The sequence below is a fragment of the Puma concolor genome, chromosome C2, assembly GCF_028749965.1.
Source record: "Puma concolor isolate L17-30 chromosome C2, mPumCon1.1.hap2, whole genome shotgun sequence".
Taxonomy (NCBI): domain Eukaryota; kingdom Metazoa; phylum Chordata; class Mammalia; order Carnivora; family Felidae; genus Puma; species Puma concolor.
This window is the reverse complement of record NC_141675.1, coordinates 159411714-159439355: the sequence shown is the minus strand read 5'-3', so window position 1 is coordinate 159439355 and position 27642 is coordinate 159411714. Positions and strand designations below refer to the sequence as shown.

The 27642-nt window shown below is 37.8% G+C and overlaps 1 protein-coding gene across 14 annotated transcripts in view; it reads right to left on the bottom strand.

Annotated features, from left to right (window-relative positions):
• The window catches only part of PCBP3 (poly(rC) binding protein 3), a 271138-nt gene that overhangs the window by 210127 nt on the left and 33369 nt on the right, over positions 1-27642 (bottom strand). For 11 of the 14 annotated variants that reach the window (XM_086676185.1, XM_086676191.1, XM_086676192.1 and 8 more), the window contains exon 2: positions 8594-8636. The exons of 2 other annotated variants lie outside the window; for them this stretch is intronic. The gene's annotated coding sequence lies outside the window, so the exon portion shown is untranslated. Of the gene's footprint in view, positions 1-8593; positions 8637-27642 lie in introns of those variants that run through there. One more of the 14 variants, XM_086676188.1, reaches the window with a different exon arrangement.

The window sequence follows — 27642 nt, the reverse complement described above, 5'->3', positions numbered from 1 at the left end:
GCCCACCAAGACCCGCTCACCCTCCCTGCCCTCCCCCGCTGCACTGCCCTCGGCTCTTGGCCATCATCCATCGTCTCCTCGCCCTCCGCTCTGCTCCACCACCCAGCCGCTCTATCTGGCCTTGGCATCTGCTGTCATGTCCCTGCCTCTCAGACATTCTTCCCCAAATATCCACTCATCTAACTTCCTCACCTGCCTCAAGTCTACCCCTAGACATTGCTGCTTCAGGGAGGGCAGCCCAGCCCTCCTCGGCCAGCATTCCCCAACTCCCCTCCCCTGCCCTACCCTCTATCACAACCTGCTCCCTTATTACAGCTCCCGTTCACCATGTCTGTCTCCCCCTGACAAGATGTAAGGCTCCTCGGGGCAGGTGTCTACCTGTTCTGTTCACTGGCAGTGCCTGAGCACCTAGAACAGGGCCTGGCACTTGGAAGGTGTCCATAAATTTGAATTTAAAACTTGCTGGTCTCAAAACGTGAGTTTCCTGGACACCAAAATAAAAGGGGGAGTGAAATGAGCTTCAGTTTTGACTATGGCTTTGACGTGTGAGGAACAGCAAGAATGCCCATGTGGTTAAACAGAGTCAGCTGGGCAAATGGCAGGGAGTGAGCCCCAGCGCCCGCACAGACCAGATCACGTGAGGCTCGGAAGCACTTCCCCTTGTACTAGGAGGGGCACAGGGAGACTCTGGATAGTTTGGAACAGAGGGATGGCATGATTTGACCTATATTTGTCAATTAAACTTCTGATTTTGAGCTAAACGTAGATTCACATGTAGTTGTGGTTGTACAAATAACACAGAGGAAACCCAGGGACCCGTACCCTAGTTCCCCCAATGGTGACGTCTTACAAAATTATCGAACATTATCACAACGAAGATACTGATATTGATTCAGTCAAGATGTGGAACACGACACTTCCATCCCCACAAGGATCCCTCACATTTCTCGTTTACAGCCACAACCTCCCACCCCATCTCTTCCCGAACCCCTGGCTACCACCAATCTGTTCTCCATTTCTATAATCTTCTCATTTCAAGAATATTATATAAATGGAATCATACAGTATGCAGCCTTTCAGGACTGGCTTTTTTCACTCCCCCTCATTCTCTGGAGATTCCTCCAGGTCATTCCGTGCGCACAGTTCAGTCCTTTTCATCACTGAGGAGCACTCCATGGAAGGGACGTGCCACAGTTTGTTTGACTGTTCACCTGCCGAAGAACATATGGGTCGTTTCCAGATTTTCACTATTTTAAATAAGCCTACTGTGAACGTTTGAGAATAGCTTTTGTGTGAACATAGTTTCCACTGCTCTGGGATAAATGCCCAGGAGTTCTTATTGCTGGATTGTACGGTAGTTACAAGTTTAATTTTATAGAAACTGGCAAACTGTCTTCCAGAGTGCCTGTACCATTTTACATTCCCACCAGCCATGTTGTGAGAGATCCAGTTCCTCCATATCCTCACCACGATTTGCTATCATCACTATTTTTGTTTTATCGTAGCCATTCTGATGTGTGCGTAGTAGTATCTCATTGTGGTTTTAATTTGTACTTCCTGAACGGCTAATGATGTTGAGTATCTTTCCACGTGCTTGTCCGCCACCTGTATGTCCTCTTTGGTGAAAGTTCTCTTCATGTCTTTTGTGCACTTTCAAGTTGAATCGTTTTCCTTTTTTTTTACTGTTGAATTTTGATAGTTTTTTATATATCCCATCACCAGTCTTTTCTCAGATATGTGACCTCTGCAAGTATTTCTCCCAGTCTGTAGCTTGTCTTTTCATCCTCTTTTTTCTTTTGTAGGAAAAGTTTTTAATTTTGATGAAGTCCAACTTCTTACTTCTCTTACAGATGACGTTTGGAGTCTAGGCACTCTTTGCCTAACCTTTGCCCAAAAATGCAAACATGGTCCTATTTTTCCTGTTTTATAGTTTTACATTTTATATCTGAGTTTGTGATACATTTTAAGTTCATTTTTGTATAAGATGTAAGACTTAGTGATTGTTTCCTTTTTTACCTATGAATGTTTGATCCCTCCAACACCATTTGTTGGAAAACCTATCCTTTCTCCATTGAATTGCTTTTGAAATTCTCAAAACCGTTTCAGAAAATAATTTCTCGGGGCGCCTGGGTGGCGCAGTCGGTTAAGCGTCCGACTTCAGCCAGGTCACGATCTCGCGGTCCGTGAGTTCGAGCCCTGCGTCGGGCTCTGGGCTGATGGCTCAGAGCCTGGAGCCTGTTTCCGATTCTGTGTCTCCCTCCCCCTCCCCCGTTCATGCTCTGTCTCTCTCTGTCCCAAAAATAAATTAAAAAAAAAAAAAAAACGTTGAAAAAGAAAATAATTTCTCAAAAACCATTTGGGCATATTGGTGTGATTCTCTACACTATCTTCTACACTGGGTTCTCTGTACTGTTCCATTGATCGCAGTGTCTATCTTTCTGACAATACCACACAGTTTTGATTACTGTGGCTATAAAATCTGGAAATTATGCAGACTGATCTCTCTCCCTTTACTCTTCCTTTTCAAAACCGTTTTAGCTATTCTAGTTCCTTTATTTTCCGTATGTATTTTATAATCAGCTTGTATATATCTACAAAAAAAATTGCTGTGATTTTAACAGAAATTACATTAAACCTGTACAACAGTTTGGGGAGAATTGACATCTTAACTATGTTGCATTTTCTAATCCATGAACACGCTACGTCTCTCCATTTATTTAGATCTAATTTGATTTCTTTCATCAGGGTTTTGTAGTTTACAGTATAAAAGTTCTATAAATGTTTTGTTAGATTCATACCTGTGTGTTTATTTTTCAGGAATTGTATTTTTAACTTTGGTGTCCACGTGTTCATTAATAATAACACACAAAAATAAAGCTGATTTTTGTGTGTTTATCTTGTATGATGCAACACTGCTAAACTCACTAATTCTAGTTTGTTTTATTTTTGTTTTGTAAATTCCTTGGGATTTTCTATGTAATCATGCCATCTGCAGATAGGGACAATTTTATTTTTTCTTTTCTGATCTGTAAGCCTTTTATTTCTTGTCTTGTCTTACTGCATAGTCTAGAACTCCTAGCACTATGTAGAATAAGAACAGGTAACCTTGTCTTGTTAGTAATCTTAGGGGGAAATCATTTAATCTTTCGTTTTAAGTATGATGTTAGCTGTAGATTTTTGTAGATGCTGTTTATCAAGTTAATTAACTCTCTATTCTTAGTTTTCTGAGTCTTTAATCAGATGTTGGATTTTGTCAAATGCTTCATTAAATTGAGTGATATGATCATTTACTTTTTCTTCTTTAGCCTGTTAATTACAGTATATTACACTAACCGATTTTCAAATATTGAGCCAGGCTTTCATCTCTAAAATTATACAATTCTTTGTATGTATTGCTGAATTCTGTTTGCTAATATTTTGCTAAGGATTTTTGCATCTATATTCATAACAGACGGTCTATTTTTTTAATGTCTTTTTTCTGATTTTAATATCCAGGCCATAATAACTTTATAAAATGAATTGGTAAGTTGTTCTCTTCTATCTTCTGAAAAATACAATAATCATGTCATCAGCGTCCCAGAAGAGGAAATGGGCAGAGCTGAAAAAGTACTTAAAGAAATAATGGCTTAAAAGTTTTGTGCTGTTTGTCTGGAGTAGAGCAGTTACTGTCTAAATGTTTTCTCTTTTGCTGTGTTGTCTCTTTCCTGGCCCTTTGGCTGGAGAAAGCAGACTTCTGTTGCATTTTTTTTTTTGTTTCTTTGTTGGTTTGTTTCCGTTTTCTACACTTGTGGTATTTATGGGTTACCAGCTTCTCAAGTTTGAGGCTAGGGTGTTTAAAAGAACACTCAGAGAAATCACTGTCATGTCATTCCTTGTGTTCTGAGGCCCCTAGCTGGTCTTCCTTCTCATCCTTTGTCAGACTCTGCATTTGTTTTATACATAACGTCCAAGGTCTTTAGTTTCACTTAGTGGGAAAAACAGGGGAAGCACATCAACTCCATCCTCCCAGAAAGGGAAGTCGATCTACACTTTGAGAAAGATCATTCTGGCCACTGTGGGGATAATCACCTGTAACTAGACAAAAACTGAAGCAAAGAGACCCGTTAAAGACTAATGAAATTATCCAGGTGAAAGATCAAGGTGGCTAGGGGCCAGGCTGATAGCAGTACAGGTGGTAAGAAGTAGCTAAATCCTGAATATATTGTCAAGAAAGTGCAGACAAAATTTGCAGACGTCGGGCATGAGAGAAACCAAGGAGTCAAAGATGATTCCCAGGCTTTAGTCTGATGAGTGGGAAAATGGAGTTGCCACCAATGGATATAGAGAAGGCTGAGGAAGGAGCCAGGTAGGGAGAAAGAATGATGATTGAGTTGTTTTTCAAGTGTGAAGTTAGAAATGCCCATGATACAGATAAACAGCAGTGTTAGGTATGGAGATGAATATGAGCCTGGAGTTTAGGGACTGGGGTTCAGGCTGGAAAGATGTATTTAAAGTCATCAGGGTATAGGTGGTATTTAAAGCCATGAAACCAGGTGAGATCAGTGAGGGAATGAGGTAGAAAGAGAACAGTAACCTCTGGGCTCTCCAATGAGGACTGGGATTTGGAAAGGAGCCAGCAAAAACATATTGAGAAGAAGCAATCAAGAGCTAGGAGAAAAGTTAGAAGTGTGTCCTAGAAGCCAAGTAAAGAAAAGTGTTTTTCTTTCTGTCTTTTTTTAATGTTTATTTATTTTTGAGAGAGAGAGAGAGAGAGGGAGCGAGAGAGCTAGAACACAAGTGGGGGAGGGGCAGAGAGAGAGGGAGACACAGAATCCGAAACAGGTTCCAGGCTCTGAGCAGGCAGCGAGCACAGAGCCCGATATGGGGCTGGAACCCACAAACTGTGAGATCATGACCTGAGCCAAGGTCGGACATTTAACCGACGGAGCCACCCAGATGCCCCGTAAAGAAAAGTGTTTTAAGGAGAAAGGAGCAAAAACCTGGATTCAGATGCTGCTAAAAAGTCAAGCAAGAGGAAGACTGAAACTTGACCACTGGATTTGACAAAGTCAAAGAGGTCTTTGGTGATTCTGATGATGCTGTTTTTGTGAAATAATGGGGAAAAAACCCAGATGCAGTGGGTTCAAGAACGAATGGGAAGGAATTGCTGACAATAAATGTAGGCCTGAGACTTAGGTGAGTCACTAACTTCACCTATAATTGAGGATAATGGTGCCTTTTCTTCCTTAAATGAATCTCTAGTCTGGGTTAGATACAGCAAACTAAGGAGATCTAGGGAACAGAACTTGTAGGAACACTGGATTTTCATAAGAGATCATAGACAAGTACATAGAATACTATAATGGAATAGTAAATTCTATACTGGATGGGAAATCAGGACAGAATTCTCCAAGGAAGTTATGCTATGTCTTAAAGAGGGCTATCATGAGAATCAGCAAAGCTCTTTGCATAAAAGCTTTTTGAAAATAAGGTCCTGCAGAAGTATGTGTAATTAAGATAGAAGAATTAATGAAACTTGATCGGTTCTGATGGTGTCACTTGCAGAGAAAGACCTAAGTTTAAGTCATAAGAGAAATGGACAACCACTGAGTTCAGTGAACATACAGTGTCCTTTTAGCCAAAAGAATACGAGTGGGCAGTGCTATATTCTTCATCCTTAACATTTATAAAAAATCTTACATGCAGTTAAGTGCATGTCAAGCTATGAAATAAAAACAAAAGTCTATCCCTCCACAAAAAAAATAATAAATTAAAAACACACACACACATACACACACACACCAACATCTCCCTCCCACTCTGCCAGCATCAGTTGTTTTTGGGCTTCAACATTCAGAGTATTGCAAACCATCATCTTAACATTACAATCAAAACCCAAAATGATATACTTTCTTTAAAAATTAAAGGAAGTGACATCATCAGGGAAATACAAACCCAAACCACCATGAGATACCACCACACACCTGTGAGAATGGCTAACATTAACAACTCAGGCAACAACAGATGTTGGCGAGGATGCAGAGAAAGAGGAACTCTTTTGCACGGTTGGTGGGAATGCAAACTGGTGCAGCCACTCTGGAAAACAGTATGGAGGTTCCTCAAAAAATTAAAAATAGAACTACCCTACAACCCAGCAATTACACTACTAGGTATTTATCCAAGGGATACAGGTGTGCTGTTTTGAAGGGACACATGCACCCCAATGATTATAACAGCACTACCAACAATAGCCAAAGTATGCAAAGAGCCCAAATGTCCATCAATGGATTAAAGGATATAGAGGATGTGGTATATACACACAATGGAGTATTACTCAGCAATCAAAAAGAATGAAATCTTGTGATTTGCAACTACATGGATGGAACTGGAGGGTATTATGCTAAACGAAGTCAGTCAGAAAGACAAATATCATATGACTTCACTCATATGAGGACTTTAAGATACAAAACAGATGAAACATAACAGAAGTAAAAATAATATAAAAACAGGGAGGGGGACAAAACATAAGAGACTCTTAAATATGGAGAACAAACAGAGGGTTGCTAAACGGTTTGTGGGACAGGGTATGGGCTAAGTGGGTAGGGGGCATTAAGGAATCTACTCCTGAAATCATTGTTGCAGTAGATGCTAACTAACTTGGATGTAAATTAAAAAAATAAAACAAAACAAAAAAACAGGCGCATCTTAAACTCGCCAATTTGTGTACATTAAATATGTATAGCTTTTTGTATGTCAATCATTCATCAATAAAGTGGCTTAAAAAAATAAAATTAAAACTAAAATTCAATTAAAAAAGAAAAAGAAGGGGCGCCTGGGTGGCGCAGTCGGTTAAGTGTCCGACTTCAGCCAGGTCATGATCTTGCGGTCCGTGAGTTCGAGCCCCGTGTCGGGCTCTGGGCTGATGGCTCAGAGCCTGGAGCCTGTTTCAGATTCTGTGTCTCCCTCTCTCTCTGCTCCTCACCCGTTCATGCTCTGTCTCTCTCTGTCCCAAAAAATAAATAAATGTTGAAAAAAAAATTAAAAAAAAAAAAAAAAAGAAAAAGAAAAAGAAGTGAAATAAACCAGTCACAAAAGGAAAAATCCTATACAAGTCCATTTGTATGAAGTGCCTGGAGCAGTCACACTCAGAGAGAAAGCAGGATGGTGGTTTCTACACATTGGCAGCAGGGGGAAATGGCCAGTTATTATTTAATGGGAACAGACGTTCAGTTTTCCAAGACGAAAGGAGCTCTAGAGATGGATGGTGGTCATGGTTGCACAACCGTACACGTATGCTTGACGCCACTGAGCTATACACTTAAAAATAGTTAAAATGGTGAACCTTATGTCATAGGTATTTTACAATTCTAAAAAATAAGAAAAACTTTTTATAAAAAGGAAAGAGAGGGGCGCCTGGGTGGCGCAGTCGGTTAAGCGTCCGACTTCAGCCAGGTCACGATCTCGCGGTCCGTGAGTTCGAGCCCCGCGTCAGGCTCTGGGCTGATGGCTCAGAGCCTGGAGCCTGTTTCCGATTCTGTGTCTCCCTCTCTCTCTGCCCCTCGCCCGTTCATGCTCTGTCTCTCTCTGTCCCAGGAATAAATAAACGTTGGAAAAAAAAATTTAAAAAAATAAATAAATAAAAAAATAAAAAAAAATAAAAAGGAAAGAGAATTTTGCTTATGCCCATGATGAAGTAACCAGAATAGGGCTTATCCTCTTGCTGTAAACAACCAGAGAACTGGAAAAAAAAAAATACATATGAAACAACTGATTTCAGACAACAGGCTGCATAAGAGTGTCAAAGCCATGTAATTTCCTTGACTGTCGTAATAAAAGTACCTTCCACTGGGACACCTGGGTGGCTCAGTCAGTTAAGCATCCAGCTCTTGATTTTGGCTCAGGTCATGATCTCACAGTTTGTGGGATCAAGCCCCAAGTCAGGCTCTGTGCTGACAGTGTGGAGCCTGCTTAGGATTCTTTCTCTCTCTTTCTGCCCCTCCTCTGCTCTCCCTCCCACTCTCTGTCTCAAAATAAATAAATACACATAAAAAAGAAAAAGGACTTTCGAGACTGCATGGCAGGGGGGGAACTCAAGCAGAACATCACAGCATACTGAGCCGGGGAAACACATCAGAGCTCAGGGAGGCTGAGGCAGTTGGAGATTGTGAAGAGGAGATATGCAGAAAGGCTCTGAAGAGAAGAGCCACTCATAAAAAGAGCTCCACAAATCTGCACGGAGGTCCCCTCCATCTGTTGCCAAATTCTAAGCAACACAAGAAAGTCAATGACATGAGGGGGAAAATCTGACCAGAGAATTATAAAATAAACATTTTTAATTGCTTAATAAAGCATTGAGAGACATTTACAGTTTTGACCAGCCTCAGTTGAAAGCCCCAGCTGAACTACCAGAGCAACAAATAGAAACAGCAGTAGGGCTGCACCTCAATAATGGAGCTAAATTAGCCCTAGAGTAAAACATACTCTACAGTCAACCCAAAAAAACTTAAAATTAAACCTTAACAAATATCAAGGCAATCCACAAGTAACCCATCTGTCTGAAAGAACAAAGTCTAACATTCTTATTTTTAAAAAAAGTCAAAATCCAGACACTTACTGTAATATTTATGATGTCTACCATCCAATTAATGTTACTGGACCTACAAAGAAACAAACAAGCAAATAAACAAAAATGGTGACCAAAAACAAGAGAAAGAACAGTCAAGAGAAACAGACTCTGAAAGGCAGAGATGATGAACTGTCCAAATAAGGATTTTAAGACAACTATTATGCATATGTACAAGTATTTCAAAGGCTACATGAACACAGCAGGAGATAAACAGAAGATTTAAAAAGAACCAGATAGAACTTATGGAGGTGAAATAAATACATATAGGTTGGAAATGAAAATTTCAATAAATGAGATTAACAGCTAATTAGGCAGAAGAAATGGTATTGGCAACACAGAGATAGAAAATACCCAAAGTGAAACACAGAGATAAAAAAGACTAGGAAGAAAGAGCCCCAGTTACCTATGGCATATCAAGTAGTGTAACATAAACAGAAGTTCCAGAAGTGAAGAGGAAAGTACACACACAAATATATATATATATATATATATATATATATATATATATATATGAAGAAATGTCACAAAATACCAGATAATATTCCAAATTTAATAAAACCAATACACCCACAGATTGAAAACACTTAATGAAATTTAAGAAAGAGAAACACAATGAAAATCATACTGAGATATCAAAGAGTAATCGAAGAGGAAGAAATAGAAGAATTAGCACAAATGTCTTATCATAAATTATATACCCAAAACACAATGGATGAAAAAATTTTAAGTGCTGAAAAAAAGACTGTTAACCTAAAATTTTACGTCCAAAAAATATTCTTCCAAATTAAGGAGAAATGAGGTCATTTTCAGATACACAAAAACTGAAAGAATTTGTCACGAGCAAACTTAAGCAACAAGAGATGTCAGAGGAATTTCTTCAGAAGGAATTAAAATGATACCAGGTAATTAACCACCAAAAAAAAAATAACAAAACAATAGAAACAAAAATTAAAACAGATAGGAATCGTCAGTGTTGGAGATAAGGTGGAATATGAAAAATACAAATACTTTCTTTTCTAATAGAAAAAAGAGAGGAATAAACAGATAAAATTTTAATAGCAAGATAGTAGATTTAAACCCATTGATATAAAAATTATCATATAATAATTACATTACAATCAATGTAAATGGCCAAAACATTCCAGTAAAAAGGCAAAGACAGCGTGAAAAACAATCCCTAACAATATGCTGTCTCTAATAAAACCCAGTTTAAATAAAGACACGAATACCTTAAAAGAAAAAGAATAGAAAAAGATATACTAGATACAAAACACTAACCAGAGACAAAGAAGGACATCTTATAGTGATAAAAATGTCAATCTATTAAGACACACTAATCCTACATGTGAATGTACACAATACCTGACAGAATTAAATATAGAAATAAGACAACACACTTCTCTCTGAACAAAATAAAGCAAATAGACATGAAATCGACAAAAGAAGACTTAATACCACCAATCAATTTCCTAACTAAAACTTTTATTTTTAAAGTTTATTTATTTATTTTGAGTGTGAGAAAGAGTGTACATAAGCAGGGGAGAGGCAAAGAGAGAATGGGAGGGAGGGGGAGGGAGAGAGGGAGAGAGAGGCGGGGGAGAGAGAGAGAGAGAGAGAGAGAGAGAGAATCTCAAGCAGGTACAACACTGCCAGTGTAGAACCCAATGTGGGGCTCGAACTGTGAGATCATGACCTAAGTTAAAACCAACAGCCAGACACTTAACCAAGTTAGCCACCCAGGCACCCCTAATTAAAACTTTTAGAACACCCAGCCAATAACTGAAGAATACAAACTAATTTCAAGTGAACAAGTAAAAGTTTAAAAATAATACAAAATATATTTTCTAACAACAAAAAATTAAATTAGAAATCAGCAAAAGAAGTATCTAGAAAAACTCTAAATATCTGTAAGTAAAATGTCATATTTCTAAAAGACCCAGAGACAAAGAAGATACTATAAGGAATTTTAGAAAATATTTTTAACTGACTGAAAATGAACATACAAGACAGTAAAAATGTCGGATATTCATAAATTTCCAGTGGCAATGTAAAATCTGGAAAAACTGCTTGGCAGCTTCTAATTAAACTTGCAACCATCACATGACCCAGAAATTATACTCATGAGCAGTTGTCCCAGAAAATGAAATGTTATGTTTACATACACACACACACACACACACACACACACACACACACGAATGTTCCTAGCAGCTTTACTCTTTTTTTTTTTTTTAATTTTTTTTTCAACGTTTATTTATTTTTGGGACAGAGAGAGACAGAGCATGAACGGGGGAGGGGCAGAGAGAGAGGGAGACACAGAATCGGAAACAGGCTCCAGGCTCTGAGCCATCAGCCCAGAGCCTGACGCGGGGCTCGAACTCATGGACCGCAAGATCGTGACCTGGCTGAAGTCGGACGCTTAACCGACTGCGCCACCCAGGTGCCCCAACTAGCAGCTTTACTCTTAACAGCAATATTGGAAATAATTCAAATGCCCTTCAATGAGTAAGTGGTTGAACAAACTCTGATAAATCCATACAATGTAATACTACTCAACAATACAGGGGAATAAACTATTGATGCCTGCAACAATCTGGAAATACTTGCAACATTATACTTGGGGCTAGGGAGGAGCTAATCCCCAAACACTGAATATTATGTGAATTTCCACTTATATAACATTCTCAAAATGACAAAACTATGCAGGTAAAGAACAGATTAGTAGTTCCCAAGGGTCAGGGACAGGGAGTGGGATGGAGAATGACTGTGAATACAAAGAGGAAGTACAGGGAATTCGCTTATGGTGAGGGAACAGTTCTGTGTCTTGACGGTGGTATTAATTACACAAAATCTATTCAGGGAATAAAACTGCATAGAACTGTACACACACACACACACACACACACACACACACACACAGATATGCAGGTTAAAAATATGGTAAAAGCTGGGATGCCTGGGTGGCTCAGTTAGTTAAGCATCCGACTTCGGTTCAGGTCATGATCTCACAGTTCGTGAGTTCGAGCCCTGCACTGGGCTCTGTGCTGCCAGCTCAGAGCCTGGAGCCTGCTTCAGATTCTGTGTCTCCCTCTCTTTCTGCTCTTCCCCCACTCACACTCTGTCTCTCTCTGTCTCTCAAAAATCAATAAACATGAAAACAAATTAATTTAAAAAAATACGGTGAAAGCTGAATGCCTGTGGTCTAGTAAACAGTATATCAACGTCAATATATCAATATATCAATGTCAATTCCCTAAGTTTGATATTGACCTACAGTTATATAAGATGTCACCTTGGGGGTAAGTGGGTGAAGGATACACAGGATTCTTTATATTATTTTTGCAACTTCCTATGAGTCTATAATTATTTCAAAATAAAACATTTTTAAAACATGCAGGATACAGCTATAGCAGTGCTTAGAGGGAAATTTTTAAGTCTAAATGCTAATATCAGAAGAGAAAAATATCCATAATAAATTAGCTTCTCTAATATCAGAAGAGAAAAAAAATCCAAAATCAATTATCTTAACTTCTACCTTAATAAGCTAGAAAAGTAACAGCAAAGTATATCCAAAGTAAATAGAAGGAAGAAAATAATAAATTTAGAATAAAAATCAATAAAAGGAAAAACAGACAAAAATGGAGAAAATCAATAAAAGCAAAATCTGTATATTTGAAAAAGTTGATAGAATTGATTAACTGCTAGCTAGACTGATCAAGAAAAGAGAAAAAATACATGTTATAAATTTCAGTAGTGAAAGAGGAGACATTATTACAGATCTTACAATAATGAAAAATAATAAAGCAATATAAAAAAGAAATTTTGTCACTGAACTTGATAACTTAGAAAAAATCAATACTTTATAAAACATGAAATACCAAAACTGACTCAGGACACAAAACTCTGAAAGGATCTAAAGAGCTAAATTCTTAAGGCATTATATCATAACTAAGAGGTCTATCCATCAGGAAGATCTAACAATTGGAAATACTTATGCCCCCAACTTGAAGGCACCCAAGTATATAAATCAATTAATAACAAACATAAACAAACTCATTGATAAAAATACAATAATAATATGGAACTTTAACACCCACTTACAACAATGGACAAATCATCTAAGCAGAAAATCAACAAGAAAACAATGGCTTTGAATGACACACTGGACCATATAGACTTAACAGATATTTTCAGAACATTTCATTCTAAAGCAGCAGAATATTCTTCTAGAGTGCACATGGAACAGTCTCCAGACTAGATCACATACTGGGACAAATCAGCCCTCAAATACAAAAAGTTTGAGATCATACTATGCCTATTTTTAAACCACAACACTATGAAACTTGAAATTAACCACAAGAAAAAATCTGGAAAGACCACAAATACTTGGAGGTTAAAGAACGTCCTACTAAAGAATGAATAGGTTAACCAATAAATTAAGGAGGAAATTTAAAAAGTACATGGAAGCCAATGAAAATGAAAACACAACAGTCCAAAACCTCTGGGATGCAGCAAAGGTGGTCATAAGAGGGAAGTATATAGCAATCCAGGCCTTCCTGAAGAATGAAGAACTGTCTCAAATACACAACCTAACCTTACGCCTTAAGGAGCTGGAAAAAGAACAGCAAATAAAACCCAAAACCAGCAGAAGAAGGGAAACAATAAAGATCAGAGCAGAAACCAATGATATTGAAATCAAAAAAATAGTAGAACAGATCAATGAAACTAGGAGCTGAATCTTTGAAAGAATTAACAAAATCAACAAACTCCAAGTTAGACTTATGAAAAAGAAAAAGAAAAGGACCCCAATAAATAAAATCACAAATGAAAGAGGAGAGGTTGCAACCAATACCACAGACATAGCAACAATTATAAGAGAACATTATGAGCAAATTATATGCCAACAAATTGGGCAATCTGAAAGAAATGGATAAATTCCTAGAAACATATGGGAATGCAAGCTGGTGCAGCCACTCTGGGAAACAGTATGCAGGTTCCTCAAAAAACTAAAAACAGAACTACCCTACGACCCAGCAATTGCACTACTAGGCATGTATCCACAGGATACAGGTGTGCTGTTTCAAAGGGACACATGCACCCCCATGTTTATAGCAGCACTATCAACAATAGCCAAAGTACGGAAAGAGCCCAAATGTCCATCGATTAATGAATGAATAAAGAAGATGTGGTATATATATATACAATGGAGTATTACTCGGCAATCAAAAAGAACGAAATCTTGTCATTTGCAACTATGTGGATGGAACTAGAATGTATTATGCTAAGTGAAATTAGTCAGAGAAAGACAAAAATTATATGACTTCACTCATATGAGGACTTTAAGAGACAAAACAGATGAACATAAGGGAAGGGAAACAAAAATAATATAAAAACAAGGAGGGGGACAAAACAGAAGAAACTCATAAATATGGAGAACAAACTGAGGGTTACTGGAGGGGTTGTGGGAGGTGGGTGGGCTAAATGGGTAAGGGGCACTAAGGAATCTACTCCTGAAATCATTGTTGCACTCTATGCTAACTAATTTGGATGTAAATTAAAAAAAATAAGAAATTAAATTAAAAAAATTTTTTTAAAAATTCCTAGAAACATATAAACTACCAAAATTGAAACAGGAATAAATAGAAAATTTGAACAGACCCATAGCCAGTAAAGAAACTGAATCCATAATAAAAAATCTCCCAACAAACAAGGGTCCAGGGCTGTATAGCTTCCCAAGGGAATTCTACCAAACATTAAAAGAAGAATTAATACAAAATCTTTTAAAACTATTCCAAAAAATAGAAATGAAAGGAAAAATTCCAAACTCATTCTATGAGGCCAGCATTACCTTGATTCCAAAACCAGACAAAGACCTCACTAAAAAGGAGAATTAAAGGCCAATATCCCTGATGAACATGGATGCAAAAATTCTCAAGAAATTACTAGCAAAATGAAACCAAAAATACATTCAAAGAATTATTCACCATGATCAAATGGTATTTATTCCTGGGCTGCAGGAGTAGTTCAATACCCTCAAGTCAATCGATGTGATACACCACATTAATAAAAGAAAGGGTAAGAACCACATGATCATCTCGATACATGCAGAAAAAGCATTTGACAAAATACAGAATCCTTTCTTCATAAAAACCCTCAAGAAAGTAGGTATACAAGGAACATACCTCAACAATCATAAAGGCCATATACAAATGACCCACAGCTAACATCATCTTCAATGGGTAAAAGCTGAGAGCTTTCCCCCTAACATCAGGAACACGACAGCGATGTCTAGCCTCAGCAATCAGACAACAAAAAAATAAGTCATCCAAATTGGCAAGGAAGAAGTCAAACTTTCACTCTCTGCAGACAACATGGTATTCTACATGGAAAACCCAAAAGACTCCACCAAAAAATTGCTAGAACTAATACATGAATTCAGCAAAGTCACAGGATATAAAATCAACATATGGAAATGTGTTGCATTACTATACACCAATAATGAAGCAGCAGAAGCAGAAATCAGGTAATTGATCTCATTTAAAATTGCACCAAAAACCATAAGATACCTAGGAATAAAGAGGTAAAAAATCTGTACACTGAAAACTACGGAAAGCTTATGAATGAAACTGAAGAAGACAAAAAAATAGAAAAACATTTCGTGCTCATGGATTAGAAGAACAAATATTGTTAAAATGTCTATACTACCCAAAGCAATCTAAACATTTAATGCCATCCCTATCAAAATAACACCAGCATTCTTCACAGAGCTAGAACAAACAATTCTAAAATGTGTAGGGAACCACAAAAGACCCTGAATAGCCAAAGTAATGTTGAAAAAGAAAACCAAAGCTGGAGGCATCACAACTCAGACTTCAAGCTGTATTACAAAGCTGTAAACCTCAAAATGGTATAGTAATGGCCCAAATACAGACATATAGATCAATGGAACAGAAGAGAGAAGCCAGAAATGGACCCACAATCATATGATCAACTAATCTTTACCAAAGCAGGAAAGAATATCCAACGGGAAAAAGACAGTCTCTTCAACAAATGGTGTTGGGAAAACTGGACTGCAACATGCAGAAGAATGAAATTGGACCATTTTCTTACACCATACACAAAAATGAATTCAAAATGGATAAAAGACATAAATGTAAGACAGGAAACCATCAAAATCCTAGAAAAGAAAACAGGCAGCAACCTCTTTGACCTCGGCCACAGCAAAGTCCTACTAGATATGTCTCCTGAGGCAAGGGAAACAAAAGCAAAAATGAACTACTGGGACCTCATCAAGATAAAAAGCTTCTGCACAGTGAAAGAAACAATCACAATAAAACTAAAAGGTAGAGTGGAAGAAGATTTGGAAATGACAAAGGGTTAGTGTCCAAAATCTATAAAGAACCTATCAAACTCAACACCCAAAACACAAATAATCCAGTGAAGAAAAGGGGAGAGAACATGAATAGACACTTTTCCAAAGAAGATACACAGATGGCTAACAGACAAATGAAAATATGCTCAATTACCACTCATCATCAGGGAAATACAAATCAAAACCACAATGAGACCTGTCATAATTGCTAAAAAAATTAACAACTCAGGAAACAACAGATATTAGTGAAGATGCAAAAAAAGGGAAACTCTTTTGCACTATTGGTGGGAATGCAAACTGGTACAGTCACTCTGGAAAATAGTATGGAGGTTCCTCAAAAAATTAAAAATAGGACTGCCCTACAACCCAGTAATTGCACTATTAGGTATTTATCCAAAGGATACAAAAATGCTGATTCAAAGGGGCACATGCACCCCAATGTTTATAGCAGCACTATCAACAATAGCCAAATTATGGAAAGAGCTCAAATATCCATCTGATGACTGATGAATGGATAAAGAAGGTGTGGTATATGTATACAATGGAATATTACTCAGAGATCAAAAAGAATGAAAACTTGCCATTTGCAATAATGTGAATGGAACTAGAGTGTATTATGCTAAGTGAAATACATCAATCAGAGAAAGACAAGTTCTACATATGATTTCACTTATATGTGGCAATTAAGAAACAAAACATAGGGGAAGGGAAGGAAAAATAAAATAAGATAAAAACAGAGAGGGAGGCAAACCATAAGAGACACTTAAATCTAGAGAACAGGGTTGATGGAGGGAGGTGGATGGGAGGATAGGCTAAATAGGTGATAGGCATTAAGGAGGGCACTTGTTGGGCTAAGCATTAGGTATTATATGTAAGTGATGAATCACTAAATTCTCCTCCTGAAATCAATACTACACTATATGTTAACTAACTTGAATCTAAATAAAAATAAATAAATAAATATTTAAAAATTTACTGTAAAACAAAACAAAACAAAATGTTGTATGAATATTTGATTTAATAGAAATGAAAGCATATACTCTACATTTAAATAAAATGCCAAATAATGAAATGATTCTAATTTTTAAAAAGTTAAATTCTTTTTTTTGTTTAATATTTATATATTTTGGGGAGAGCTCAAGTGGAGGAGAGGCAGAGAGAGGGGACAGAGGAGCTGAAGTGAGATCTATGCTGACAGGCTGACTGCAGCAGCTCAAACTCACAAACAGCAAGATCGTGAACTGAACCAAAGTTGGATGCTCAACTGACTGAGCCACCAAGATGCCCCCAAAAAGGCTAAATTATTTATTAAAAATCTTCTCAAAAAGAGAACATGAGGCCTGTATGAATTCTATCAAAAGTTTAAGAAATAATTAAATCCAATACAAACTCTTTCAGAAAATAGAGGAAGGTACACACCCAATACACTTAATGAGATCAGCTTTGATCCCATCACAAAACCAGGCAAAGATAATACCAGACAAGAAAACTGAACAATTTCCCTCATGATCACAGATGTAAAAGTTCTTGGAAAGTATTAGCAAATCAAACTCAGGAAGATAGATAGATGGATAGATAGATAGATAGATAGACAGATACATACATACATACATATATACATACATACATACATATATACATACATACATACATTCATACATACATACATACTTAAGTTTTTAACAATCCATCAGGACCAAGTGGGGTTCAACATGGTAACGGAAGTTTGTTTTAACAACCAAAATTCGCCAAATACAATTTAATGTTTATTTATTTTTGAGAGATAGAAAGACAAAGCACAAGTGAGGGAGGGGCAGAGAGAGGGAGACACAGAATCCGAAGCAGGCTCCAGGGTCTGAGCTGTCAGCACAGAGCCTGACGTGGGGCTCAAACTCATGAACCATGAGATCATGACCTGAGCCGAAGTTGGACGCTTAGCTGACTGAGCCACCCAGGCGCCTCAACGATTTAAAATATTAGCAGAAGGGGCTCTTGGGTGGTTCAGTCACTTGAGCATCCAACTCTTGGTTTCAGCCCAGGTCATGATCTTGTAACTCATGAGTTTGAACCCCACAATGGGCTCTGTGCTGACAGTGCAGAACCTACTTGGGGTTCCTTTTTTCTCCCTCTCTCTCTACCCCTCCCACTTACACTCTCTGTCTTTCAAAATAAATAAATAAACTTAAAAAAATTAAATAAAGAACCTCCTTACCTTCTCTCTTCTTTTATATAACATTAAAATGTATATATATTAATAGAACAAAAGAAAAATAACTTAAGACTATCTCAATAAATATAGAAAAACCATTTGACAAAATTCAACAAACACTCATGGATAAAAATATTAACAATTTAGGAAACAAGAAGGGAACTTCCAGGGTGCCTGGGTGGTTCAGTGTCTGACTCTTCATTTCAGCTCTGGTCATGATCTCAAAGTTGTGAGATGGAGCCCTGCATTGGGCTCTGTGCTGACAGTGTGGAGCTTGCTTAGGATCCTCTCTCTCCTTTCTCTCTGCTCCTTTTCCTCTCTCTCTCTCTCTCTCTCTCTCTCTCTCTCTCTCTCTCTCAAAATAAATAAATATACATTAAAAAAAGAAGGTTATTTCCTTAAGCAAATAAAGTGATCTATGAAAAGCCTACAGTTAACATGACAATTAATGGTGAATGACTAAACATTTTATCCCTAAATTAAAGAACAAGGCAAGATCTACTCTCACCACTGCTATTCAGTATTATAGTGGAAGTTCTCAACAATAAGGTGGGAAAAAATAAATAAAAAGTATACATACTGGAAATCAGTAAGTAAAACTATATTCACAGATGACAAGATCATGGGGAAAAAGATTATTAAAACTAATGTGACTACCTAAGTTGAGGATAAGTTCAATATACAGGCAAAACAAAAACAAAACCTGTACATGAGCTAACAATTAGAAATGAAAGTCTCTTGCGGCACCTGGGTGGCTCAGTCTATTAAGTCTCCGACTCTTGATTTCAGCTCAGGTCATGGTCTCACAGTTCGTGAGATAGAGTCCCACATCAGGCTCTGCGCTGACAGCAGTGCAGAGCCTTCTTGGGTTTCTCTCTCTCCCTCTCCCACTAATGCTCACTTTCTCTCTCTGTCTCTCAAAAAAAAACTGAAAAAAAAAAGAAATGAAAATCTCTTAAAACTACCATTTATAATAGCATCCAAAACCATGAAACATTTCAGGAGATAAATTTAACAAAATATGTGCAAGATTTGTATACCAGAAGAAAACTTCAAGTTATTGCCCCCCCAAATTAAAGACTTAATAAAAGGAGAGATTACAATGTGCGCTGATTGGAAGATTTGCTATTGTTAAGGTGTCAATTCTCTCTGAATTGATCTATAGGTTCAAAGCAATCTCAACCAAACCCTAGAAATTTTTTGAAGAAGTTGAGATGTTGATCCTAAAACCAATTTTTTTTTAATGCAAAAACTTAGGATAGCCACAACTATTTGGAAAAAGAACAAAGTTGGAGAACTTAATTTATCTGATTTCAAATATCCAGTTATCTATATAGTGTGATATTAACATAAGAATAGGCTTATAAATGAAAGGAAGAAAGTCTAAAAATAGACCAAACATGTACGATCAACTGATTTTTGATAAAGTTGCCAAGGCATTTCAACAGAAATGGAAAGGAAAGGAAAGTATTTCCAATAAAGTATGTCAGAAGAAACAGATAACTAACACAACAATTAACTGAAATATAAAAACTAAAAGCATAAAACTTCTATAAGAAAACAAAAGAGAAAGTCTTTCCGACCTTGGGATAGACTAGGATTTCTTTGATACATCAAAAAAAAAAAAAAAAAGCAACATACCAATCAAAGGGGCAAATGGTCATTTATGTTCCATCAAAACTTTAAAATTCTAACTGAAAGACACTTATTATAAAAATGAAAAGGCAAATAACAGAATAAAAAAAGTATTTCTCAAACATATAACTGAAAAAAAGACTAACATTCAGAATATACAAAAAACTTTTGTACTCAGTAATAAGGAAACAACAGCACAATAAAAAAAGTAGCAAAATGCTTCAACAGACATCACAGAAGACATACAAACCAGCTAAGGAACATACAAAAAAGATGCTTGCCGTCACTAGTCCTCAGGAAAATAAAAACTAAAAATCACAATGAGATATCAAGATACATCTACCAGAATGGCTAACAGAATGAAAATAACAGGGGCGCCTGGGTGACTCAGTCGGTTAAGCGTCCGACTTCAGCTCAGGTCGTGATCTCACAGTTTGTGGGTTCGAGCCAGGTGTCAGGCTCCGCTGTCAGCACAGAACCTGCTTCAGATCCTCTGTCCCCCTCTCTCTCTGCCCCTCCCCAACCTGCACTCTCTATCTCTCAAATAAATAAATCATTACAAACAAAGAATGAAAAGAACAAGTGTTGAAACAAATGGCAGTAAGCTGTCATATATGTCTAGAATGAATGTAAAAATCATTCAAGAACCTTAGAAAACAGTTTCACAAACCCTTATAAAACCACTTTCTATATCACTTACCATACCATCTAGCTAGATATTCACCCAAGAGAAATGAAAACATATTCTCACACAAGAATATGTATACAAGTGTTCGTAGCAGCTTTATTGATAATATTCAAAAGCTGGAAAAAATCCAAATATCTATGAATAGTCAAGTAAACAAACATACTATACAATAGAATACTGGTCAGCAACGAAAAGCAACAAAATACATCCACACAACACGGATTAAGCTCAAAAGCATAGGTGTGGGAAGAAAGAAGCCAAACATAAAAAAGAAGCCAGTACAAACCATATGATTCCATGGATTCCATGGACCTTTGGGGATGATGTTCTCCATTCTATACCTTGACTGTGGTGGTAATTACATGGCAGTATACATAAATCAAAATTCATTAATCTGTACAGTTAAAATAGATGCATTTGATTGTACATAAATTATCCAAAGGGAGGGGAAATTCTGCCCTAATTAGATTGTTGTAGGTCAGAGCAGGGTAACGCTACCAGTGGAACAAGCAGACTTTTTTTTATATGAGACATTACAAAACCTATATTTCTAAAACCATCAAAACAATGAAGACTATATGAATTAAAATTCTACACAAGGAAGAGCCCTTCTAGATCAAGCTAAAAATAAGTTACTAATTCTGAACATTGGCTAAGAATCAGGCTTGGTCTAAGCTAAAGAATTCGAGGGGAGGAAAGACAAACCAGCAGAACTTTTTTGCAGTCACGGGGACTGCAACAGACTGGAAACTAAGGGTCCCCAAGACAAGGCCTGTTCTCCCCACCCAACAATGGAGTTCCGGCACTGTGCAAAAAGGCAGGGGATTGGGCCAGCAAGACACATTGCCATCCTTCCCGACGTCTCCAGGTGTTCAGAGGACAGAGTCACACAAAAGGAAAAGACCCTTCAACAGTACACAGTCCATCTACTCCTCAAGTCTTGCTAGATTTGACGCCACTCAGTGCATGGCCAGAGCTCAAGGTCTTTATTTTCTGTTATCAAAATCTTATTTTTTGTTGTTTGCTTGTTTCAAGTTTTCATTTAAATTCTATTCAGTTAACATATCGTGTAATATTAGTTTCAGGAGTACGATTTAGCGATTCATCACTACATATAATACCCAGCGCTCATCACAAGTGCCTTCCTTAATGCCCACCATTAGCCCATCCCCCCATCCACCTCCCCTTCGGCAACCCTCAGTTCGTTCTCCATAGTTAAGAGTCTATCTTATGGTTTGCTTCTGTCTCTCTCCCCCTCCATGTTCATCTGTTTTGTTTCTTAAATTCCTCATATGAGTGAAATCATGTGGTATTTTTCTCACTTTGATTTATTTTGTCCAGCATTATGGTCTCCAGTTCCATCCATGTCATTGTGAATGGCAAGATTTCATTCTTTTTGATGGCTGAGTAATATTCATTGTGTATATAAACCGCATATATATTCATACATCAGTCAATGGACATTTGGGCTATTTCCCTAATTTGGCTCTTGTTGATAATGCTGCTATAAACATCAGGGTGCATGTGCCCCTTCAAATAAGCATTTTGGTTATTTGAAATACCTACTGGTGCAATTGTTAAGTTATAGGGAAATACAAATCAAAACTAAAATGAGATCATCACCTCCCACTTGTCAGAATGGCCAAATTTAACAACACAAGAAACAAGTGATGCTGGTGCAGATGTGGAGAAAGGGGAGCCCTCTTACACTGTTGGTGGGAATGCAAACTGGTGCAGCCACTCTGGAAAACAATATGGAAGTCCCTCAAAAAGTTAAAATTAGAACTACCCTATGAGAAGCTCAAAATCTTTAATTTGCTGAACCTTCAAGACTGAGGAGATAGGGACTTGTGTCTCAACTAAGAAACCAGGAAGGCCACTCTCGAGATCAGGAACAAACTACAGGTTTCTAAACAATGGACTTCAATTCTACCTGAAGGAGCTTAAAACAAACAAACAAAAAAAGAGTAAAGTAGGGGCACCCGGGTGGCTCAGTCGGTTAAGCCATCTGACTTCAGGTCATAGCATGATATCAGGGTTCATAAGTTCAAACCCCGCATCAGGCTCTATGCTGTCAGTGCAGAGCCTGCTTCAGATCCTCGGTCTCCCTCTCTCTCTGCCCCTCCCCTGCTCACTCATGCTCTCTCTCTCTCTCTCTCTGTCTCTCTCAAAAATAAATAAACTTTAAAAAAAAAGAGCAAAGTCAAAGTAAGTTGAAGGAAAGAAATAATAAGGAGCAGAAATCAACAAAATTTAAAACAGACTTAGAAAAAAGTAACTAAGCTGAAAGCTGGTTCCTTGAAATGATCAATAAAATGTATAAATGTACAAACTCACTGCTAGAATGATCAAGATAAAAGGGATAAAAAGAGCATAAATCATCAGTATCAAGAAATGAAAGAATTATTGGGGCACCTGGATGGCTCAGTCAGTTAAGCGTTCAACTTCAGCTTAGGTCATGATCTCACGGCTTGTGGGTTCAAGCCCTCAGTAGGGCTCTGTGCTGACAGCTGGGAGCCTGGAGCCTGCTTCAGATTCTGTCTCCCTCTCTCTCTCTCTCTCTCTGCCCCTCCCCCACTTGCGTGCGCGCGCACACGCGCGCTCTCTCTCTCTCTCGAAAATAAATAAACATTAAAAAATTAAAAAAGAAAAGAATGAAAGAATTACCTCTACAAGTCCTAGACAAGAAAAGGATAATAAAAGAATATTCTGAACAACTTCAGCCAACAAATTCAACAACTTGGAAAAATTGGTAAAATTCCTTGAAAGCCAACAATGAAAGTCCATTCAAGGAACAACAGATGGCCTACATATGCTTATATCTATTACATAAATTCAATTCCTTGTTAAAAACACTAAGTTCAGAGGGCTACACTGGTGAGTTCTACAAAATATTTATGAAAAAAATAATATTGATTCTACACAAATTCTTCCAGAAAACAGAAGAGGAGAGAACAATCTTAACTCATTTTATGAAGCAATATTATCTCGATACCAACACCAGATGAAGATGTTACAAGAAAACAAACCTACAGACCAATATCCCTCATGTAACTAGGCACTTACAACACTCTCAAACCAAACCCAGAAATATTTCAAAAAGATAAAACATCACAACTAAATGAGGTTTATTCCATAAAACACAAGGTTGATTTAACATTCAAGATCATTCAATGTAATTTACCAAATAAATTACAAAACTACATAGTAGTTCACAAACTGGCCCCTGTATATGGATAACTAGAAGAGACCAAAGAAAGAGGCAGAACACTCCAGACTGGTAGGTGGCAGGTATAATAAGCAAGGAAACTTATTTATGGAGCCTGTCTTGGGCAGACATCAGACAGGCAGATCTCCACACCCTCCTGCCAGAACCTTAAAAGTTTATACGGAGGCCTTACCTGGATACATGACAGTCACATATACGATCCAGATGGTCTCAACAATACCTCACTCTCTCAAGGCTATGTCCTTGAAGCAGTTCCCACAGTGGGAACGGTAGGCAGAGCATACATTCCAAGGACAGGGGAGGGAACGGGGAGACTCTGATTGCCCAGCTCAAGCCCAAGGGTCAATACATGGTCGTGTCCTCTTGATTACCTCTTCCAAAAAAACAGATTAAAGAATAAAAACCAAATGATTATCTCAATAGATGAAGAAAAATATTTGACAAAATTCAGCACTCACTGATGTTAAGAATTCTCATACAGGAGCAGACAAATTTTCTCAATCTGATAAAGGGCACCTAAAAACACCTACAGCCAGCCCCACACTTAAAGGTGAAATATGGAATGCTTTCCTCCTAAGACTAGCAAATAGACAACGATGTCCACTCTCACCATTGCTGTTCAACATTGTGCTGATACCCACAACATGGATGAATCTGAAAACCATCACACTTAGTGAAAGAAGCCAGAAAGAAAAAGAGTACACAGTGCATGATTACATAATGCAAAACACAAACTATTCTAAAATGACAAAAACGATGTCTGTGTTTTCCTGGGACCTAGAGGCAGAGCTAGGAATGGCCTGTAAAGGAACACAAGGAATCTTTTGGGGGTGATGAAAATGCTGTCTCATGGCTGTGGTACACAACTGTCAAAATTCTTCAGTTGTACACTCTAAATGGATGTACTTTATTTTCTGTACATCATTTTTCAATAAACTTGATAGGAAAGAATGATTCATTTGTGTAAAAACAGGAAGAAGCAAACAAAGGGGTGAAAAGATGAATTTCAACAGTTTTGGAATGTACAGAAAAGTAATAATAAAATGGACATTCTATAATTGAAGAACATAAAATCTGTAATTAAGAACTTACTGGATATCTTCAAAGTAAAGCAGCAAGAACTGAAGGCACAATTAGAGAAACTCAGGCAGACCCAATAGAAAATATCCAAATTTTCAGACATATGGATCTGAAACTGAAGTCCAGGCAGAAACAATATAAAAAAGAATGAAAAAAACTGTACAGCATAAAAGAGATGTAGGACAGGGTCAAAAAGTATCACAAATGTGTAGTAAGAAAGATGGGGAAAAAACAGACAATAGCAGCATTTGAATGAATACTGTCTGAGAATTTTCCAAACCTGATTAAAGACTCTGCACAATTCCAAAAAGTTCCATGAACCCCAAATAGGGTAAGTACAAAACCCATGTACATGCATATATGCATGGGCATGCACAGGCACAAAGACAGAAAATCTTAAAACTGGGGGGGAAAAGCACATTAATTACTTTTATAGGAATAGCAATAAAACAAAACACTAATTTCTCAACAAGCACTGTAAAAGCCAGAAGACATAAAAACATTGTAAAAATGCTGACATATTTAGAATGTTGGGGGGGGGGGGGGAAACAACTGTCAACCTAGAATCTATACCCAGTGAAGATATTTTTCAAAAATAAAGGCAAAAAATAATGTGTTCTCAGACAAAGGTCAAGAGAATTTGCTGTGAATAGATCTGCACTGTAAGAATACTTCTGTGAAGTTCTTCAGGGTAAAAGAAAATATTCCCAAATGCAAGCTTAGAACTACGAGAAAGAATGAAGGACACCAGGAAGGATAAATATATAAACAAATATTTCAAAATATTGACTGCTTAAAACAGAAATAATACCATGTTGGATCTATATAACACACATAGAAGTACAAATATATAACAATATCAGAGCAGTCTCTGATAAGACATGATGTAACTGAAATCTCTGGAGCAACTACTAAAAATATAACACATGAATGAATAAATAAGAATTTAAGAGATTAAAACAACAGAATAAAAAATACCTGATCAAGCCAAATAAAGGCAAGAAATGGAAAATAAAGGAACAAAGAATCCATGGGACAAGAAGAAGACAAACAGCAAGATGGAATAATTAAACCCAACATTTCAAAACTACCACAAATCAATTTTTTTAAAAGACACTCAAAAATGAGCAAGAGACTTGAGCAGTCACTTCACAAAAAAGGATCTCCAAATGGACAATAATATAAAAGAAGTGCTCAACACTATCAATTGTGATATTGTGGTTTATATAATAAGAGGTATCTATATTGATGCAGATATCTTAGGTCTTCAAGGCATTCCTGGTGCAGAGATCCTAAAACTTTTTAAATTTCCTAAAATGATAAAGGGCTCATCACGTGTTATGTTAATGAGGTGACTTTTGAAAAACCCTACACCACCTAAGGCTAGGGCTGGTCACCAGGGAAACCAACGATGTGATTAGAGGTTTGGATGTTTCAATCCCACTCCCAGATATCCTAGAAGGAAAGAAGGGCTGTAGGTTGAGTTCAGTCGCCAATGATTTAATCAGTCATGCCTAGATAATAGAGCATGCCTCAAAAACCAAAAGGACAGAGGGCCTGGACGTGTCAGTTGGTTAAGCATCCGACTTTGGCTCAGGTCATGATCTCAGCGTTCATGAGCTGGAGCCCAGCATCGGGCTCCCTGCTGGCAGCACAGAACCCTCTTCAGATTCTCGGTCTCCCTCATTCTCTGCCCCTCCCCCACTTGTGCATGCATTCTCTATCGCTGTCTCTGTCTCTCTCTCTCAAAACTAAAATGAATAAAAATAAATAAATAAAAGACAGAAGTCAGGGAGCTTCCAGGTTAGTGAATCTGGAAATGTAGGGAGAGTGGTATGCCCAGAAAGCATTGAAGTTTTGAGCCCTTCCCACATACCCTGCCCTATGCATCTCTGCTATCTGGCTGTTCATCCGAATCCTTTATAATATCTTTTATAATAAACTGGTACATGTAAGTAAATGTTTCTCTGAATTCTGTGAGCCATTCTAGCAAACTAATTGAACCCGGGGATAGGTGGGGGGGACCCTCCAACTTATAGCCAGTAAGTCAGAAGCACAAGTAACAACCTGGACTTTCGACTGGAATCTAAAGTGATGGGGGGCAGTGGGCAGTCTTGTAGGACTTGTGAGAAGGTAGATGATTTGCTTTCAGAAATACCAAATAAAAGTTGTACTGTCTAGTTAACAATAAGTTTACAACATTTTGAAAATATGAACGAACCCCACCTCCTCCCACAATGGAGTCCCAAACCCTTAGACACTTCATGTCCTGGTTCTTCTTCCCCTCCCCATTTCATGGGCTTATTTTCAAAGGGCTCTGCAATGAGCATGCAGCAAAGAACAAAGGAGGGACTGAAAGTCACCTCAGGAAATTACATTTGTCCCAATCAGACTACTTTTTGCATAGGTGACCTCCAGGTAAAGCTGTAACCTCTGTAAGTGCTCAGCCAATGAGGAACCAGGGGAGGGACTTCCCTCTATAGTACTCAGCCAATGAGGAACCAGGGGAGGGGCTTACCTCTATAGTGCTCAGCCAATGAGGAACCAGGGGAGGGACTTTCACTCTAGGAGATAAATTGTCTGCTGTAACTGCCCCCAGTGTGCCTCTCCTTTGGACACCCGCTCTTACAAGAACATTGATTAAAGCTTTGCTTCACTGTGCTCCGAGTCTCCAGGTCCCTCCTTTGATGGAGTCAGTGGGCTTATTTCTCAGAGACTGAGCCCTGGGGATCTGATGATATCCCCAGGTAGATGGTGTCAGGATTGAGGTGAGCTGCTGGTGTCAGAGAATTGCTTGGCAGTATGGGAAAAAACATACCTTATC